The sequence below is a fragment of the Hermetia illucens genome, chromosome 3 (assembly GCF_905115235.1).
Source record: "Hermetia illucens chromosome 3, iHerIll2.2.curated.20191125, whole genome shotgun sequence".
Taxonomy (NCBI): Eukaryota; Metazoa; Arthropoda; class Insecta; order Diptera; family Stratiomyidae; genus Hermetia; species Hermetia illucens.
Genome location: NC_051851.1, coordinates 51,653,353 through 51,672,654, shown reverse-complemented (window position 1 = coordinate 51,672,654; position 19,302 = coordinate 51,653,353). Strand labels below are relative to the sequence as shown.

Genomic DNA, 19,302 nt, shown 5'->3' with positions numbered 1-19,302 from the left:
CTGGCACGACAGTTCGCAAAAATGACGACCATATTCCAGGCGGAGATATATGCCATTTCATTCACAGCAGAGGAATGCTTACGACACAAATACCGGGGTCGCACCATTTGAATCTGCTTTGGCTGTCGGCAGCAGTATTAGCGCTAAAGAGCAACAGAACAGCTAGTTGGTGTGGAGATACCACCAGTTGCTGCTGAAACTTACTCGACTAAACGAATAATTTCTGATATGGGTGCCAGAGCACTCAAACATCGCTGGTATTGATGAAGCGGACAGACTAGCTCGCTAGGTGTCTGGATTAACACCCCACCAATAATGGTGGGCCAGAACCAGCTTTTGGCATCCGGACGTTCACTGTCAAGTCTACTCTGAAAAGTGAAATTGCGAGGATTTACGCAACCCAATGGAGATATTTAAACTCTTGCCGGCAGGCAAAAATCCTTGTGATGGAACCCGGGGCCACTAGAGCGACATTTTTGTTGTCCCATGAGAAATGGGACATGAAATCCCTAGTAGGGGTGTTACTACTTTTTTAACTACCATATCGAAAACATTGGGTTGATGGTTTTGGCTACATGCAGCCAATGTAAGGAGGAGGAGGAGACGGCCTTGCACTGCATATGTAGCTGCCCCATTTCCTCAGATCTCAGGCGAACTCACACTCTTTGTCTCTGGAGAATGTTCTCAGACTCGCTAAAGGCTGCGAACGCGGCGATTTACGGGGATAGTACAATGGGTCTAACAAAGGCCCAAGTGTTTGGAGCTGCGGTTCCCCTAATAAACTAAACTAATTAATTGTATATCAATATTTGATAATATACATACATATATTTCTTTGGACAGTAAGTGTTGCTGTTTGCAGTAAGGAATTATTTTTGAAAATTAATGATGATGTATATTAGCACCCATGATCCCAATGATTTGAATGAAAAAATGAAGTTTATAATTGATGAGTTCGTTTAGAAGCCGTAGACCAACGATTTATCTATTACTATTTACCCGTAGCATCCTTGCGCTTCAGATACGGAAAAATTATTTAAGTGTTCATAGCATAACTGCGCGTACACTTCTTTTGAAATTCAAATGACATTTCCTGCATTAGATTGCGACTGCAAGTTTTCTCGCTGTTTGAGTGGCCATGACAAGCGTATTTATTTATCAACAACTAACCACTTGGTTACGGCTAACTGCAATTAAGCAATTTTCAGATGTAAAGTCGGTCGACAAGTAGCATCCCAAGAGCTATTTGACCGTAACTAACGGCATCGAATTTGCGTATTTCTAGATTCTCTCCAATTCATGGGCATATTCATTAAAAAGGTATGTGCGCATGTAATAGGCCTATGACATACTTAAATACCTGTTTGCAATGTTTATGTGCATATATAATAATTTGCAGAAGCTCAGCAGTTGTAATTTCTGTGACTACACGGTTGAGCATATTTATCTGCATTTCCCTTGTACATACGTCCAAGGAAGATTTTTATTCTTATAATCAAGAAAGGTAATTTGTATTTTCAGTTATCCATATGCTTACATATGTACATACACTACGTAGGAATGGCCTTATTATGTACATACGGAAGAAATTACACATCGTGTTAAACATGCGCGAAAAGATTAATGTACATACATATGCAATGTCATTGAAAAGATACTAAATGAAATTTGATAGAAATCCATTATTATAAGAAATTCGAAAAAGAGTAGCTTTACCGGTACCTTCTGTAATTAATAGAAAGCAGTTGGTGATTATGGAATGTAGGAATTACTAAGCTTTTTAAGCCTACCAAAGTACTGTGAGCTAGTAACGTGCTTAAAATCGGGGGCATTTTACTGACTACAATTTTTCCAGTTTAAACCGACCCATTTTCATATTTTTGAACGACTTTGTATAGTAATTATTTCCTGTGCGCATTATCATTCTTTCTTGCATCTACAATAATCTGTACTTTTATTACTAGTTATCCATATAAGCGCGTAGTTCAGCAAAATAATTTTTATCGTTTTTTTTTCAGATAAGCTAACAACTCGACGAGGCACTTTCTTCAGTGTAAACTATTTAAAAAGGTGCGTGTATTTAATTTATAAATCAATCTTCAATCTTATTAAAATTACGTATATAATCTCTCGAAATTTGATAATGGTGTGTGCTGGTTTGTCTGCAGAACGATGTTTTGACATTATTTCAAGCTTTTTTATTAAAGGCTAAAGAAATGACCCAATTTCGCAAGCTTAGTAATTTTTGGGTTAGATAAATTTTCAGTGGATGAAGACAATCAATTCAATTCGACAAATTGAACTTTTCGTAAACAATAAAAATCTGATGAATTTCTCAGGAAATAATAAATAAGAGAAATTGGAATTGGTACTTCTTCAACTGAACAAGGTTCTTAAAGGGGCTAACCACTGTAGAAGCCGAAAAATAGAGATAACATCTGATTTTTTTTTAACTAAACAAAATATCTATATTCGGTAAAAAGATGTTTATTAGAGAAGTAGTGGGGAGTACTAGTGAACTTCAACAGAGCTTCTTAGGGCTAAAGGACGACTTCCCTGTGTTTTCGCAGAAATGTTTTTACATAACTGCGTGGCTGGATTTATTTCAAGTCAATCAAACAAAAGATGTTCGAGAAATCAGTCTGATCATTTCCGACATTTGTTATACTGTAACGGTACACTACAGTATACTCTAGGAGGTAATGTGGTCAAGCATTCCACTCATCATCATCATCATCATCAACGGCGCACCAACCGATATCCGGTCTAAGCCTGCCTTAATAAGGAACTTCAGACAACCCGGTTTTGCGCCGAGGTCTACCATTTCGATATCCCTAAAAGCTGCCTAGCGTCCTGACCTACGCCTGACCTCCATCTCAGGCAGGGTCTGCCCCGTCTTCTTTTTCTATCATAGATATTACCCTTATAGACTTTCCGGGTGGGATCATCCTCATCCATATGGATTAAGTGACCCACCCCCCTATTGAGCCGTAACCTATTGAGCCGGATTTTATCCACAGCCTGACGGTTATGGTATCGCTCATAGATTTCGTTGTTGTGTAGGCTACAGAATCGTCCATCCTCATGTAATAATAATAATAATCGTTGGCGCAACAATCCATATTGGATCAGGGCCTTAAAGTGTGTTAGAGCACTTCATTCAAGACCGAAACGGTACACTACAGTATACTGTAGGAGGCAATGTGGTCAGCATTTCGCTCGCCCGAGATTATTACCCTGATTTGACTCAGGTACTCATTCACAGCTGAGTCGACTGGTGTCCGACGTCAAATCACGATACATATTCCACTGCCACCAGTGAGATTTGAACCGCGATCTTCCGTACGATAGCCTTGTGCTCTAACCACTTAGCTATCCGGACACATCCTCATGTAGGGGGCCAAAAATTCTTCGGAGGATCCTTCTCTCAAACGCGGCCAAGAGTTCACAGTTTTTCATGCTAAGAACTCAAGTCTCTGAGGAATACATGAGGACTGGCAAGATCATTGCCTTGTACAGTAGGAGCTTTGACCCTATGGTGAGACATTTCGAGCGGAACAGTTTTTGTAAGCTGAAATAGGCACTGATGGCTGCCAAAAACCGTGCGCGGATTTCATCGTCGTCGCTGTTGTCGGTTGTGATTTTCGACCCTAGATAGGAGAAATTATCAACGGTCTCAAAGTTGTATTCTCCTATCTTTATTCTTCCCGTTTGGCCAGTGCGGTTTGGTGTTGTTGGTTGGTTGGTTTTCGGTGCTGACGTTGCTACCATATATTTTGTCTAGCCTTCATTGATGCGCAGCCCGATCTGCATCAAGATAGTTTGTATGTCTTGAGCAGTTCTTCCCATGATGCCGATATCGTCACCATAGGTCAGTAGTTGGGTGGACTTAAAGAGGATCGTACCCCTCCCATTTACTTCAGCATCACGGAGCACTTTCTCCAGGGCCAGGTTAAAGAGGACGCATGATAGGGCATTCCCTTCTCGTAGACCGTTGTTGATGTCGAATGGTCTTGAGAGTGATCCTGCTGCTTCTATCTGGCCTCGCACATTGGTTAGAGTCAGCCTAGTCAGTCTTATCAGTTTCATCGAGATACCGAATTCTCTCATGGCCGTTTACAGTTTTACCCTGGCTATGCTATCATAGGCGGCTTTAAAGTCCATGAATAGATGGTGCAACTGATGGCCATATTCCAACAGTTTTTCCATCATTTGCCGCAGAGAGAAAATCTGATCTATTGCTGATTTGCCTGGAGTGAAGCCTCTTTGGTATGGGCCAATGATGTTCTGGGCGTATGGCACTATCCTAACAATAACGGAGAATATCTTATAGATGGTACTCAGCAACGTGATACCTCTATAATTGCTGCACTGCGTGACATCCCCCTTTTTATATATGAGACAGATAATGCCTCTTTGCCAGTCGTCAGACATTGAATCGCTATCTCACACCTTGAGCACACTTGGTGTAACTGGTCGCCTCCATATTTAACCAATTCAGCTGTAGTTCCATCGACTCCTGGTAACTTATGATATTTAAGCCGATGAATTGCACAGATTATTTCTTCTAAACTTGGTGGTAGCAGTATTTGCCCGTCGTCTTCAGTTAGCGGGACCTCCAACTCTCCGATGTTCTGGTTGTTCAGTAGTTCATTAAAGTACTCAATCCATCGCTGCAATATGCCCATTCTGCCGGAAATCATATTTCTCTCTTTGTCTCGGGAGGATGAACATCGAGGTGTATAAGGCTTCATCTTGCTGACTTGTTGGTAAAACTTCTTCCTCTGATGCGGTTGCTCCCTGTACTTTTCTAGTTCACACACCTGTTAGTTCTCCCAGGCTTCCTTTTTCCGTCTGTGAAGTCGCTTCTCCGCTCGCTGGAGCTCGTGATAAGTCTCTGCGCGTGCCCACGTCTTTTGAGAATGCAATTTTACTCGGCATGCAGCATTCTTCCGTTCCGTTGCTACATTCATCATCGAACCAGCCGTTCCAACTCTTTTTACAGCTGGGGCCAGGTATGTTTACGGCCGTATTTATGACAATGTTCTTCAGGTGATTGTGAAGATCATTTGTTGATGCTTCATCTCCAGAATCTCTAGTGACTGCGGTTATTGCGGCATCCATTTTTCTCTTATAGGTGTTGCGAAGGGCTGTGTTGTGGCTTCACTGTTAACTCGCACCTGATTGTCAGAGGGGTTTCTCAGCAATACATGCTGCGCGGTTACTCATGGAGAAACACCGTGAAAAGCATCGCCCTCTTTACATTGCCTTTCTGGATCTAGAGAAAGCGTTTGACCGTGTGCCACATGAATTCATCTGGTATGCTTTACGACAACACTGAGTGCCAGAAGATCCCGTGTGCTAGGTTTGATCTACCATGATCCGAAAAGTAAAGTTCGAAGTATGGGTGTATCAAAACCGCTTCGTGTCTCTATTGGTTTTCATCAAGGAAGCGCCCTCTCACCACTCCTCTTTGTTCTTGTTATGGACACCGTGACACGGGATATCTAACATCCAGCGCCCTACACACTGCTTTATGCAGATGATGTTTTCCTAGCATTTGATAGGGAAAATGATCTCGAGTAACTTGTCCAAAAGTGGAATAATCACCTCATTCAACACGGTCTCAGATTGAATCTAGACAAAACTGAATTTTTTACGACCGGTCCCCATGAAAGAGACACAATTACTTTGAGCGGCAGTGATCTGCCTAGAACTGAGCGATTTAAATACCTCGGGTCAACGCTATCAGCCAATGCAGAACTACGTTATGAAATTGCTTCACGCATTAAGGCAACCTGGATCAAGGGGCTTTTCACAACTGGTGTTCTTTGTGATCGACGTATCAACGAACGCCTCAAATCGAAAATTTATCGCAATGTCGTCCGTCCTGTCGCTCTCTATGGTTCTGAGTGTCGACCGACTATAAAAGAGGATGAACGGCGTCTTGCCGTAATGAAGACGAAGATGGACATTGAACTAGTGGCGTGACACGTTTTGATCATATCCGTAATGAGGATATCCGCGATCGTTATAGGTTGCACCGATCGTGGAAAAGTTGCAGGAGAGGCGTCTTCGATGGTATGGTCACGCAATTCGTGCTAACGGGAATTCACTTGCCAGGATTGGTCTGAACATCGAAATCGATGGTAAACGACCAAAAGGTAGGCCTAAACAACAATGGTTTGATACACTGGATGGGGATTTAAAAGCCTCGAGATTGCACCCAGATCAGGCATTCGATAGAGCCAAATGGCGAAATCGATCACGACGGGCCGACCCCACTTATGAACGGGACAAAGGCTCAAGAAAAATAAGAAGACTATAGATACTCGAATCCTTCACTCAGCTCCATGCCTTGCCATGATGAACTTCTTAACTAGCTCTATATGAAAAGGGCTTTTCTGCATTGTATGTATCTGCATACTAAGTGGCAGCGTTTTCTTCCATTGAAAATCCTGACAGCCAATTTTTCAAAAGGCATTTCAAGAGCGATTGCACTAAGCAAGATATTTAGTTAATTGTTGACTCTTAATGATGTTAATAACATTCATCACCTGCGCTATTGAATCATACAATGAATAAAGTAAAAAGGCTTTGTATTCTGTACTTCTATTGCCAAGATAATTTTCCAAACTAACAAAACACGATTATACAAATTTTCCTTATCCGTTTTATGGCCTAAAAAAATATCAATTATTGCAAACTGTTGAAAATTACAAAAGCATACAAGACACTTAAATAAACTAGCAATACATATTAAATGAGCTGCTTACTGATTCATATTCGTACATGGTCAGCTGAACCTGTGAGTCACGGAACCATTTCCTAAGATAGACGCATTGATGATCGCATAGTTTGTAGAAGAAATCCAAATATGGCGACAGATTTAAAATTAACGTAAGTCACCTGAAAATGTATAATATTTTTAGGCGATACAGTAATTATCATCGGCAATGAATTAGGCTTTATTTCTGAATGTATGAAGGAAGTTGTAAAAAGAAGTGAATGTAACAATGCAGCAGTATTGTCAGCGTGTAACGTAATGTTTCTTCATAATCAAATAGTATTATTATGAACAAACATCTATTCAGTCAATGTAATTAGCTATCCTATTCACTGATTGGCCCTCGAGCTCATAATGCAAATAAAATATATTTTTGTATTGAAAAGGTAAATGACAATTGGCATAAAAACATCTAAAACGATTATTTCTACTTATGTTTTCGAATGAAAGTAAAAGCAACGACATAATACCAAACTTCTGCGTATTGGACAATGTCAACCAACTTAAGATTTTGGGAAATCATGCTGCGGAAATAATTTGTTTAAAATTGAAAGTATACTTCAATCTTCAACTAAATGATCACATACATGCACGCACAAATAAGCCACTTGAAGAATGTGGTATTTACCAGTGTATAAGTTCGCCGAAGTATTCAGCCGGTAACTGGCAAATAATAAAAAATAATAATGCGTCTTTTTTTGCATTTTTTGTGTGTTTTTTGCAGGGAGTACATATTTTATTTGCTCAGTGCTTCTCTGAAGTGAAGGTGAAATTTGTTGTAAAATGAAAGATAAACTTAAGAGGCGGATTGTGAAACCCAAACACGGGAATTATGAGTCAACACTATGAATAAAATAAATTAGTATGTAGTTTCAGCAATCTTGACCATATTTGCAAGTGAGGTGGATTTATCAAACTGTTTGTACGAAAGTTGCTAAGTTAAGGGTGTAAAGTGATTTTTCAAAAAGGCTTATTTTCATCCTCTTCAGTGGGTAGGTGTGGTGTTTCAAGTTTGCTCTGCCAAATTATTTATTCAATGATGCTTGAGCCAGAATATTATATTGAAGAGCTATTGATTCAAGGCTAATATGCAACAAGTTAGTAACCATTATCTCCATCTTGGTAGTTGTATTTTTTTATTTCCTGTGTCCTGAAATGAAAAGTATCTGATATTTTTTGTCACATTTGATTTTTTTCTACAAAAGTTACAGAAAAAGTTTTTTAAAAAAAAATTAGTCATGATAAAACTGTTATTATTCTAACATTCGCCAAGAAAATATCAATAACAAAAGTTGTGCTAGAATGAACAGATATGATGTTTTTTTTTGGTGTTTTTCCTGAATTAGTGTACTAGCACAATCTATTATAATCTATTATTACAGTTATACAGTATGTTGCATATCAGAAATACACATTTTGGAGAGTATAATTTTTTTCCGTCCTTATATATTCCTCATAGAAAGCGCCAAAATGTCGTCCTTGGAAAATGGCAGACAGTTCCATATAGAAGTTATAAAGGAAGCTGTTTTTTGCGACCACCGATAGTCAAAAGTTGTTAAAACACGTCGGAATGCTGGAAGCTGGATGCTTCGGGTATGAAGGTTTTGTGTTCATCTTATGTGAGAAACTCTCTATGCATGATTTTCCATTCGCACATAGCTAAGAATACAAAATATCTCGTCATATGTTGCCAAACTCGAAGTGTACATACATATCAACGACATAAATACTGGGTTCATTGATAGACAAGGAGTAGCTTCCTTATATATTTCGGGAGCTACTTAGCTTTGTACAGATGAAGAGTGTAAATCGCTTCCGAAATATATATTTACATTTAAAACTAAAAATTTTAGTTTGGAGGAAGCTACCCCTTTGCTATAAATTTTAGGCTAGACTACAAGTAGCAGACAAAAATCTAACCTCTTACGACTGTGTTCATCCTAAATAAAGAGACATTGCCTATCACCGCATGGCGACGCATACATATATATGTGCGCATCTAAATTGATCTATCCATCTTCATGTATTTCCACTTTACTCCGTAGACAAAAACTTACATATATGTTATGTACGTAAATTAAAAACCGGTACACACATGTCTATTATATTGGTTACTACTCGTAAGGACATGTATAATAATAATAATAATCGTTGGCGCAACAATCCATGTTGGATCAGAGCCTTGAGGTGTGTTAGAGCACTTCATTGAAGACCGTAACGGTACACTAGGAGGCAATGTGGTCAGCATTGCGCTCGCCCGATATTATTACCCTGATTTGACTCAGGTACTCATTCACAGCTGAGTCGACTGGTATCCGATGTCAAATCACGATACAAATTCCACTGCCACCAGTGAGATTTGAACCGCCCCCTTCCGTACGACAGCCTTGTGCTCTAACCACTCAGCTATCCGGACACATGTATACCTTCAGTAATTGACACTGATATGCAAATGACTAAAAAAGTCAAAGTAAAAGTCAAGTCACATGGAGCCCGCTGTTGTCATTCACATCTTTGGGTGCAATTTTGAGCCCTATCTCCCCTATGTTTCACCCAATATAAGAAATAAGACCAGTTCCGAAAAGTACTAATCAAGCTCTTTTATTTGATACCCCACGTGACAATACTCTGCGAAAAAAAAAATTTACACGTCCCTTTCGCATGTATGGGGAGCCCCCCTTCAAAATCCACCAAAAACGACGACACTTGGTGCATGTAAAGGGACACACAGACCATATATTTTCACCATTCACCATTTCATGACAATTGGTCCAGTCGTTTCCAAGTAAATCGGATGTGACAAATAGAGAGACAGACGGACGGACAGACATTGAACCGATTTTGATAGGGTTTTGTTTAGCCCAAAACCTACTCATGTCCCAAAAAGGGACAAGCAAAATGCAAAATATTAGCAACTGCAAGTCGTATAGTTCCGGTCATTAACTGTCTGCCATTTGAAAAAATCGCGTTTGAAGTTTTTTCTTAATTTTTCGATACTGAACAATGAGAAATCGTGTAGATTAATCCGCTATCCCTGAGCCATATAAGTCCCATCGTCGATGTAAGCCTCTTCTTCCTGTTGATGATCTTCTTTTCTTGCCAATCGATCTTCTTTCGCCGCTGCTTTGCTCGCTTTGTCTACCAAAAAAATACACTTATTCCAGTGGTGCAGCCTATCACTTCCAACATTTTCAAGAGTGTCATTCGCCCTTCGTTAAACATACAAAGAAAGATCTGGGTGGCTTACTCAATAACTCCCTTGATCTCACATTTTTAAAGATTTCTCCTTCCCTAATAGTGTTCCACGCTTTTCAATAACGTGATGGAAGAACTTACTGAGCCAGAGCTTTAAGTCCTAACTATTCGCTTTCCAAAACTTAGTTGCAATGTCGTCCCATTGCTTTGGTGATGGTGAATGAGAAACTGTTCCCATTAAAAAATATAAAAGGTAGGAAGATGATACAAGCATTCAATAACTCATGTATTGATACTCGCTACTCTTATTACTTTGCCAAAGCCGTACCCCTATGGCACCAATTGCCATCCGTCTTTTCACCAGCATGACCCTGAAGATCACTCACAATGACTATATAGTCATCGGGGGGTACTTTACGGGTCTTTGTATCAAGTAAATATAGGAAGGAGTTTTTCTCATCAGATCGACCTGTTTGTATCCTATGTCGTAAACATAGGCTTCATTTTTCGACACCAATGTGGCGGCACATCGGAGGCGCGAACCTAGGCGCCAATATTAATTCGCCTCCGTCGCTGCATTCAATGGCCCCACCAGCTTGACGTACTAGATATTTACATCAGCGAAAGGTACGTCACAATGTTCAAAACTTTGATGGATACGAAATGACAATTTTTTATTTTATTCAAATGAATAGATCTAACCTCTAAACCTATGCATGTGGTAATCATACACATATTATCCATTGCCAAACACGCGCAGAACAGTAGAGGGGGAGTGTATGATTCTCAACCAGACCTGTGTGTGTGAAACACATTTCTACAGCCCGATAACAGTGGTAGGTATGGTTGACGCACCTCACTTTTTCCGAATTAAGCAAATTATAATATGGTTGTCATTGTCTCTTTTATAGGTCATACCACGTCAAGCATCCAAACCCTCATAGCCTATTACAAGCGTTCTAAATACTAGGCATGACCTTGCGGCAATGACAATCTCAGACTGATATTTTTAATTCGTAGATAGCATAGGATTAAACAAAGAGACGATGCTGATGCTCTGCTATACAGGAAGTCCGATTCGTCTCAAACTTTTCCATTCCTGACTTTTTTTTGTCAAACTCGTAAAGAGTTTCCGAACCGTTACTTACCAGTAATTAATTGTACCAGGAAAACGAGGAAAATATTGAATTCTAAAAGCATGAATTAGAGTAAATGAGAGAAATTGCGAAAGTTGAGTTTATTTCAGAATAGGTTCGGGTTTCTGATGCTGAGAGCCAGAGCGTCAATTCTCTCCGAAACTGATGCTTTACCAACGTGAGCAGATATCAAACTCCACTTCACTGATCAGCAATTTCAAGGTTACCTTTGTTCCTATTGGCTGAATCCCAGACCTTGTATGAAAACAAATATATAAATTTATAAGAAATTGGGTGAAATATTTTGCCCTTGATTCTCACAAAATGTGTCCTAAGTCAAAAATGACATAAGTCGAAAGAAATATGTACACTTGTGATCAAGACGCTGTCCGAGATATTGATCGTTTGATGGTTCGGGTTAAACGGAACTGATTTGCTTTCAGATTTCTCGATTTGCTCAATTTCTGATAACATTAAACAAAATTATTTACTAAAAATGCAACTGGCCGCCTTGATTTAATATCTGGTTCATTCCTCCAAACACTCATCATCAACGGCACAAAACCTGGTATCCAGTCCAGATATTCAGATTTTGACCCGAAGTCCACCAATTTGATATCCCTAAAAACTGTTTGGCCTACACCATTGCGCCATCTCAGACAGAGTTTGCCATGTCTAATTTTATCGACAAGCAGACCGTTGTGGTATCGCTTGTAAATTTTGTCATTACATGGGGTACGAAATCGTCCGTCATCCGTTGGGAAGTCGATTAAAAACGCTGACCCTATGGTGAGACTTTTCGAGCGAAACAGTTTTTATAAGCTGAAATAGGCTCTGTTGACTGCCAACCACCATGGACGAATTTCGTCGCTTTTATTGGTTTTGATTTTCGGCCCTAGATAAGAGAAATTGTCATGGAGCCAGTAGTAGAGTGGATTTGAAGAGTATGGTGCCTATCGTATTTCCATCAGCATCACGGTTCACGTTTACCAGGGCTTTATCTTAGAACATTGTGGATGTTGAGTGGTCTCGAGAGTCATGCGAGATGTTAAATGATTTCGAATAGCGAAAGGTAAAAATGTCAAAAATATTAGGCGAAGACGGCTTTACGGTTTCTTAATAGGGCAGAGGTAAATCGTCAGATGCTACCACACCTCTGCCCTAGAAGCAACGTGAACGAAGCGGCTCGCAGATACTAAGTGCTTCTTTATATAATTTGCAAAACACGAGATGACTACGAATTATCTTCTTCTTTTTCTTTAGTCTTTGTCCCGTTTACAAGCGGGGACAAAGCTTCCCGCCAAGCTGAACATATTTTTTTGAGAATCATGACGTCCTAACTCCGCATCCACTAGATATTGAACCAGATCAAATGGACAACAACTTACTCCCTCTTTTTTTCGTCTACGGGTCGCTTCCTGAAGCCCTAAAGGAACAGTTAACATCTGTGAGCCGCTTCGGCCACGCTGCTCCCAGGGCAGAGGTGAAGCAGCATCTGACGATTTTCCTCTGCGCTGGTAAGAAACCGTAAAGCCGTCTTCGCCTAATATTTTTGAAGTTTGGATGACTTAAACGAGGGGTCCATGGACCAAAAAAAGAGGGAGTAACTTGCTCCCCATTTGGTCCGGTCCGACATCAAGCGCGGAATTAAGACCCCGCAATTCGTAAAAAAAACGAATGTCAAGCTTGTGGGCCTGGCAGTCTTTCTTTTCAGAATGTACCCAACCAAAAACTCTGCTGAATCCTCTGTGGGACATCTAGATTTCAAAATACATAAAGGGATTTAAAAAATAATATCGTCAATTGAATTAAGAAGCCGGATGGAGGTCGTTCTATTGCTTAAATTTATTTGCTCATTGTCAATCATCCAAATAAATTGGAAGTAAACCCACAGCTTGTCCACGACCAATGATGAGGGTCGAGGAATTCGCTATAATAAGTTATATGTAGTAAATGAAAGTATGTTACTATATTTTGAAAATCTATTGATAATCTACCCTAGAATCTTAATATAGGCCATAAGGCGGAGTAAAATATTGAATTTTTTCGTGGAAATCTTACTATTACTAATAAAGTTATAGTAGAAACTCAGGATCAAATCACAGCCCTGATTGAACATGTGCATATTTTAAACTGACGTGGCACTGAAAACCATTTCTATTCAGCATTCAACTCTGACACGCAGCAGGACGCTTCAGGTATGAGGGATTTTGTGTATTTCTTATATAAAATATATATTTATATCTCGTAAATCGTGATGTACATATATGCATTTTAAGTCTTATATTGCAGTAAATTTGCATAGGAGGGACAACTTTGATCTATTATAACTTTGTTAGTTATGTGCTATTTCCAGAAAGCTTGATAACCATTCTAGAATGAACTTAGGGGGGATTTTTACTCGATTTCTAAAAAATATCATGATATAATATTATTAACTTCATTTAAGCAGATATGAATGCAGGTTATTTCTGAACCTAGACACTGTATAGTGACAGCTTCCTGATTTTTTTTGCAGATTTTTCGGTTGGACAGCTTCTAACAATGGGTCCGTGATTGAAATGATCTCTTTCCAGCTATCGCAACCCCCCCCCCCCCACCCCCCATTTTGCATCGAATGTAAGAACTAATGCGAGCTTGGACAGTGCAAATCGATACCTTCTATTTTATAACCCATATGGCTATAATTTTTCATAAAAATTCCTTTTTCGGGCCTAGGTGGAATCTTCCTCCTCTCCACCTCCTCTCTGATTTATCAACATACTATAATTAACAGGCACACTATAGATCGCTGATAAATTTTATCAGCTATTTGGTACAAACTTTTATTTTGATTGTATAACAGAATGGAATGGTGATTTGGGCTGCTCCCGCCTACAAGTTAATATTTAACTAGTTAAAAATCCGTTGAGCTTACGTGCATTACTTCCGCCAATCAATCTACATAATCAATCGAACACGATTGAACAGTGGTCCTGTTGTTATCCATAATGAAATCACATTCAAATGTAGCACACATACCGCCTTCATATCAACACACACCCATGTGTCCATCAATCAACGGAAAAGACAATAAAACTGTTGTCTTCGGTGCTTTAAAGAAAATTCAAAACCATCAATGAATGTAAAGTGAGACCTGATTTCTTGCTAATATACTTGTCAGCACCATATGAGTACAGCATGTTTCCAATTGTTGCAACATCGATGGACGGTTGTATATAAATGGATACATCTGAGCAGCGTCAATTGATAGCGTCAAGTATGTGGCACATATCGCTCCTTATTCATTACATGGAGATACAATTGAACTTGTTACGAAAGATTACAAACGTAGTCAGTTACAGCTATGTGCATTCTTTGCACGTTTGGAGTTAAAAAAAAAAGTTGCGGGTCGGAACATTCATCTTGCTATTCATCCCGTTTACTTGTACTTAATGCTATGATGCAATCACATGGTAAAAACACCAGTAGCGTACATGATTTCTTTTTCTTTTATATCTTTCGGTACCTTGTTCAAGCAGGAAGACGGAATAAAAACGATGGAAAAATCTATCAAACAAAAAATATGAAGGTGTTCTTATCCAACGTTATTCGAAATCAGCACGGTTAGGTAATTTTCTTCTAAATGTTCCATGAAAAAATTGAAATTATGTTTTCATGGTTGAAAACTTTGAATGAAATACGATTTACATTTTTTACCTGTTTTGCTTTTATACCGATGATTTATTGACGAATAATGAAATAATTGAGGGAAACTTGGTTCAGGCAGCACTACTAATTTAACAATTACACAAATACTCAAAACACGTTACTTTAAATAGAAAGAAGAATCAGTGTACTACTAACCTTTGTGTGAAACTTTCTTAAAGTATAGAGCGAGATTGGGAATTAGGGATTTGGAGAAAATAACGAAATATAATACAAAGCGGTGTAGTAGGACGTTACAGTTATGGATTCTGAGCTACTAAATCAAAACACGCCTTCAGTTTTTATAACCATCACATACGTTTTTTAGTAGCGTAGTGTAATTAGCACTCTGCAGATTATCGTCAATGCGTTAAGTATAACAACAAGCAATATGCATAGAGGCGTACTCGAAAGGACCAGGAGACAATGCCGAAATCCTAGCTAAATGAAGCCTGTTACTTCCTAGAATGAACAGAATTTTTCGAAATGATATCTCCAAAAATCAATTCCTAAAATGATTCCATTTTTTTCTCCTATAAAAATCCTTTGTTCTGAGTGTGAAAAACCAAATGCATAAGATGGCAGATTATTTCAGTTTCAGCAGGTTTATTTTTATTTCGCACATTTATTTAATCAATACAGGCTGTGATTGGCATTAATACCGTATGTAAAGTCCCTCCTTAAGGAGTGGGGCCTATCGGGACCGACACGACACGGCAAACGGTAGCAAGTCTACTGAGAACGACACGACAGATTTGCTAACGCCCACACATCTGTCTGATGTCTGAGCCACACCCAGCCATTTGTGTGAAACAGAAGCAGACGTTTGGCTGAAGCATACATTTGTCTGACACAGACACAAAAATTGTGTGCCTCATGTCTGACGCAGGATCAGATATTTGTCTGACATTTGTCTGACAAATCTCTGCTTGATGCGTAAGACAAACGCAGACATTTGTCTGCTAGAGAAAAAGATTTGGTGAAACATGCACAGAGATTTTTCCTTGTGCAGCCGGAGGCATTTTCCCACGCCAAACACAAGCTAATAACAGTGTTTTCAAAATGTTCACCTTGCAGAAAAACTAGGCAATATTCTGTTGTGTCGTTCCCAGTGGGCGTTAGCGAAAGTGTCGTGTTGGTCCCAGTGGGCGCGCTCCTTTATTCAAGTCGGTTCGAGGCAGGTTTCAATTCAATTCAATTCCACTTCTATTTGGAGAAGGAATCCTTATCCGCAAGTTACGCTGACTGGTTATTTCACCCACAAGAATTTAAACTTCGGTTGAGAACCGTGGTAAAATGTTCCTTCTACCTCCTCAGTTGCTCAACTAAATGAATGAAGAGGCGGCCATTAAACTATCAACCGAAAGAACAAAATATTTATGAGCACTTGCAAGTTCCTTCCTGATGCGGTGTACGATTCTGAAATAATTATCATTTTCGTCAGTTTCTGCTTCCCTCACCAGCATAGTAATAGGTATGCTATTATTACTGCTTACACTACGTTACACTCCTGAGATTTGTCATGGTATCGGAGGTCGGGCATGCTACGCTCGCCACTATTCGTGGCTATCAATAGAGCCTTCAACCCCTTATATTCATCGATCCGCTTTCACGATCCGGCAGTCAAACTGGCGCTTCTTCTGGATTTTACCGACGATCTTAGAAGCCCCAGTGAAAGGAACATTGTTAATGGCGACCAAATGCTCTTAATATTCTCAACCAGACTATCAGCAAGATAATTTTCCCATCATGAAACGACTGTTGGAATATCTAAATGGTCTGTGTTGATCTTGGATTGTCGAAGCTCTCCAGCCCTGGAAAAGCCACCCGGGTCAACATGTAAACGAAGTCAAACGAGCAACGAACTCGAGTTTATCACGCAGGAGAACCTTCAGCCCCTTGTTAATCAATCCGCTTCCATGATTTTGCGGTTAGCTAAGTGTTGTGATATCCCTTCGGAACGGGGCTGGTTTGACATTCGTCTCCAAAACTGTGTAAATCCAACCTTTAGGCATATGGTTGCATTATAAAACAAGTCGGGAAACCGGAAGCTGGACGCTTTAGGTATACACGATTTTGTGCTTCCCTATGTGAAGAACTTTGAGTGCGTTGCAGTTGCACTTACAGAATAATTTAAAATTGAACTGTACCATATTTCAGCAGCTATTATACCTTTGTTAGTAATAGTGCGATTTCCACGAAACTTGGTAGGGTCATACAATATATTGCGTATTGCATGATTTTAATATGGATTTGGAGGCTTTAAAGCCAATTACTAACAATTATAGATATCGGTATGGAAATTATTTCGGAGCCTTCTTGATTCTTCTTGATTTTTTTCAAATTTTTTCGTTGGGTGGTTTCCGAGAATGAGTCCGTGAAAGAATTGTTCTCTTTCGACCTTCCGCAATTCCTATATTTTGCATGTCAAAACTAAAACCAGTAATAATCGAGACTTAATTTGATAGCTCACATGACTATATTTGGTGAGAAAAAATGTACACCGCCCATTTGCATATAATTCATATATACCTTAAATTCACAGAATGATGTAACTCACTGTATGCGTGAGTGTTCGCAGCTCCCACATTTCCTTCGAATTTGGTGCCAATCGTTATAACCATTTCCAAGAAAAATGCGTGTGACAACAGACCGTAAACCGATTTTAATAAGGTTAACAAAATCTTAAAAATAGCTGACCTAATATCGACGAAGGGCAAAGGGCTGGGGAGAAGTTGCTTATTCATATATGGGACTTTAATAGTTCACTCGAATGTCAATTATTCTCGTTAATTATGACGTCAGTATATTATTTGCATGGTTTAAGATGCAGTAAATTCGCGCGAAGTTGATCCCTTTGAACTGCTGTAACTTTGAAACTAATAGTCGGATCCTCAATATTGTGCGCGAAGCTGTCTTGTATGCTGCTGTAAAATTTGGTAAACCTACGATGAATTTAAGGGTGGTTTTCGGCTCAATTTCTAAAAGTTGTTAATATACTATTACTAAGTGTATTTGAGCAGATATCGGAATGGGATATATTTTCAGGGCGAAATTTTATACAGACGCATGCCCAGCATTTTTTCAGATTTTTAGGTTGGGTAGTTACCGAAAATGTGTCCTGTCTCATTTTAAATGTGCATATTTGGCTCTTTCATATGATATTCCACTCGGGTACATTAGCTGAAAAAAATGTACATACCCTTTTGCATGCATAGGGAGTCCCCTTTAAATTCTACCTAAATTTATATAACTCACTGTATGCGTTTGATCTCATAATTGCCATATGGTTTTTGATTTGAATCGGTGTAGCCGTTTCGGGGAAAAGGGCGTGTGACAGACAGACGATGAATTGGTTTTTTTGTGTAAAACAAAACGTTAAAAACCAATAACAATTTTCTGATTCGTACAATGGATTTTATTAAGTTCTGAAAAAATGAAGTTACGCTGCCGCACCCGTTTCGCTCTGATTAATTCTCTACATTCATTTCTAACTTTGGAAACCCAATGCTCAGGTCTTCGACCTTCAATTTAAACTTCCCTACAAACTATTCGGATTTGACTCCAATACTTTCGAGATGCCGTTGGATATCCTTCTGTCATTTCATGGATTCCTTCCTATCCTCTTTTTTTTGCAGCTTCATACACTTTTTCCTCTTGTCGTTTTGCAGCTTCTCTTAGGTTCTCCATTATTTTATCCTGTCATTTTGTGGCCCGATAGGTGCTTTCTTGCAGCCTTGGAGTCTGTTGTTAAAACAACGGTTGCAATAGATTTAGCGGATTATTATCAATCAACACGGCTTTTCTAATTCCCTCCCTACGAACCTCGATAGCCGATGTGCGATCATACTGCAAATCGCACTCCGCACCATTCTGATGCCGGAACCCTTATTTGAGATAATCTTGATTGGTTATTGTTTTGTAAAAACATGAAACATCCAAAGCCACTATAACGAAAGATCCCAAGACTTCCGGAATCAGAATTCTTACACGTAATTCTCAACACTTTACGTATTGCACACACTTTTCCTGGGGATGGCTATCACTGGGTTACTTAGCGTACTAAAATGAACCCGTTCTACAACTTTTATACAAACGTCAGGCCCTTTTTTACGCAAACACTTTGCTAGACAAGTAGTTTGATACCGAAACTTCTTACCGACATCCGGCATCGCACAATATAACAAGGGTGCAATTCATCATCTGTCTTTCTGTTTTCTCCACGTTTCTCCAAAATCGATACACCTAATTTAATTTGTTAAAAATGTTGGAGTTGTAAATCCGACGCATGCATGTTTTAATGTTGGGTTTAAGGGGGAGGGAGTCCCCATCTACCTAAATGCGAGTTCTAATTTTTTTTCTCTCATAAAATAGAACAGTGTGAGATATCAAATGAAATGTCTGGATGTTACTTTCTGGAACAAGTACCAGTTTTGATATCAATTGGATAAGAGCGGAATATGGGAATTGGAAAGTAATCACTTATTTTAAGGGGCC

General features: G+C 39.2%; 1 protein-coding gene across 3 annotated transcripts in view; it reads left to right on the top strand.

Annotated features, from left to right (window-relative positions):
• The window catches only part of LOC119651284, a 218,744-nt gene that overhangs the window by 103,984 nt on the left and 95,458 nt on the right, over positions 1–19,302 (top strand). For all 3 annotated transcript variants that reach the window (XM_038054796.1, XM_038054797.1, XM_038054798.1), the window contains one exon: positions 2,019–2,070. The gene's annotated coding sequence lies outside the window, so the exon portion shown is untranslated. The remainder of the gene's footprint in view (positions 1–2,018; positions 2,071–19,302) is intronic.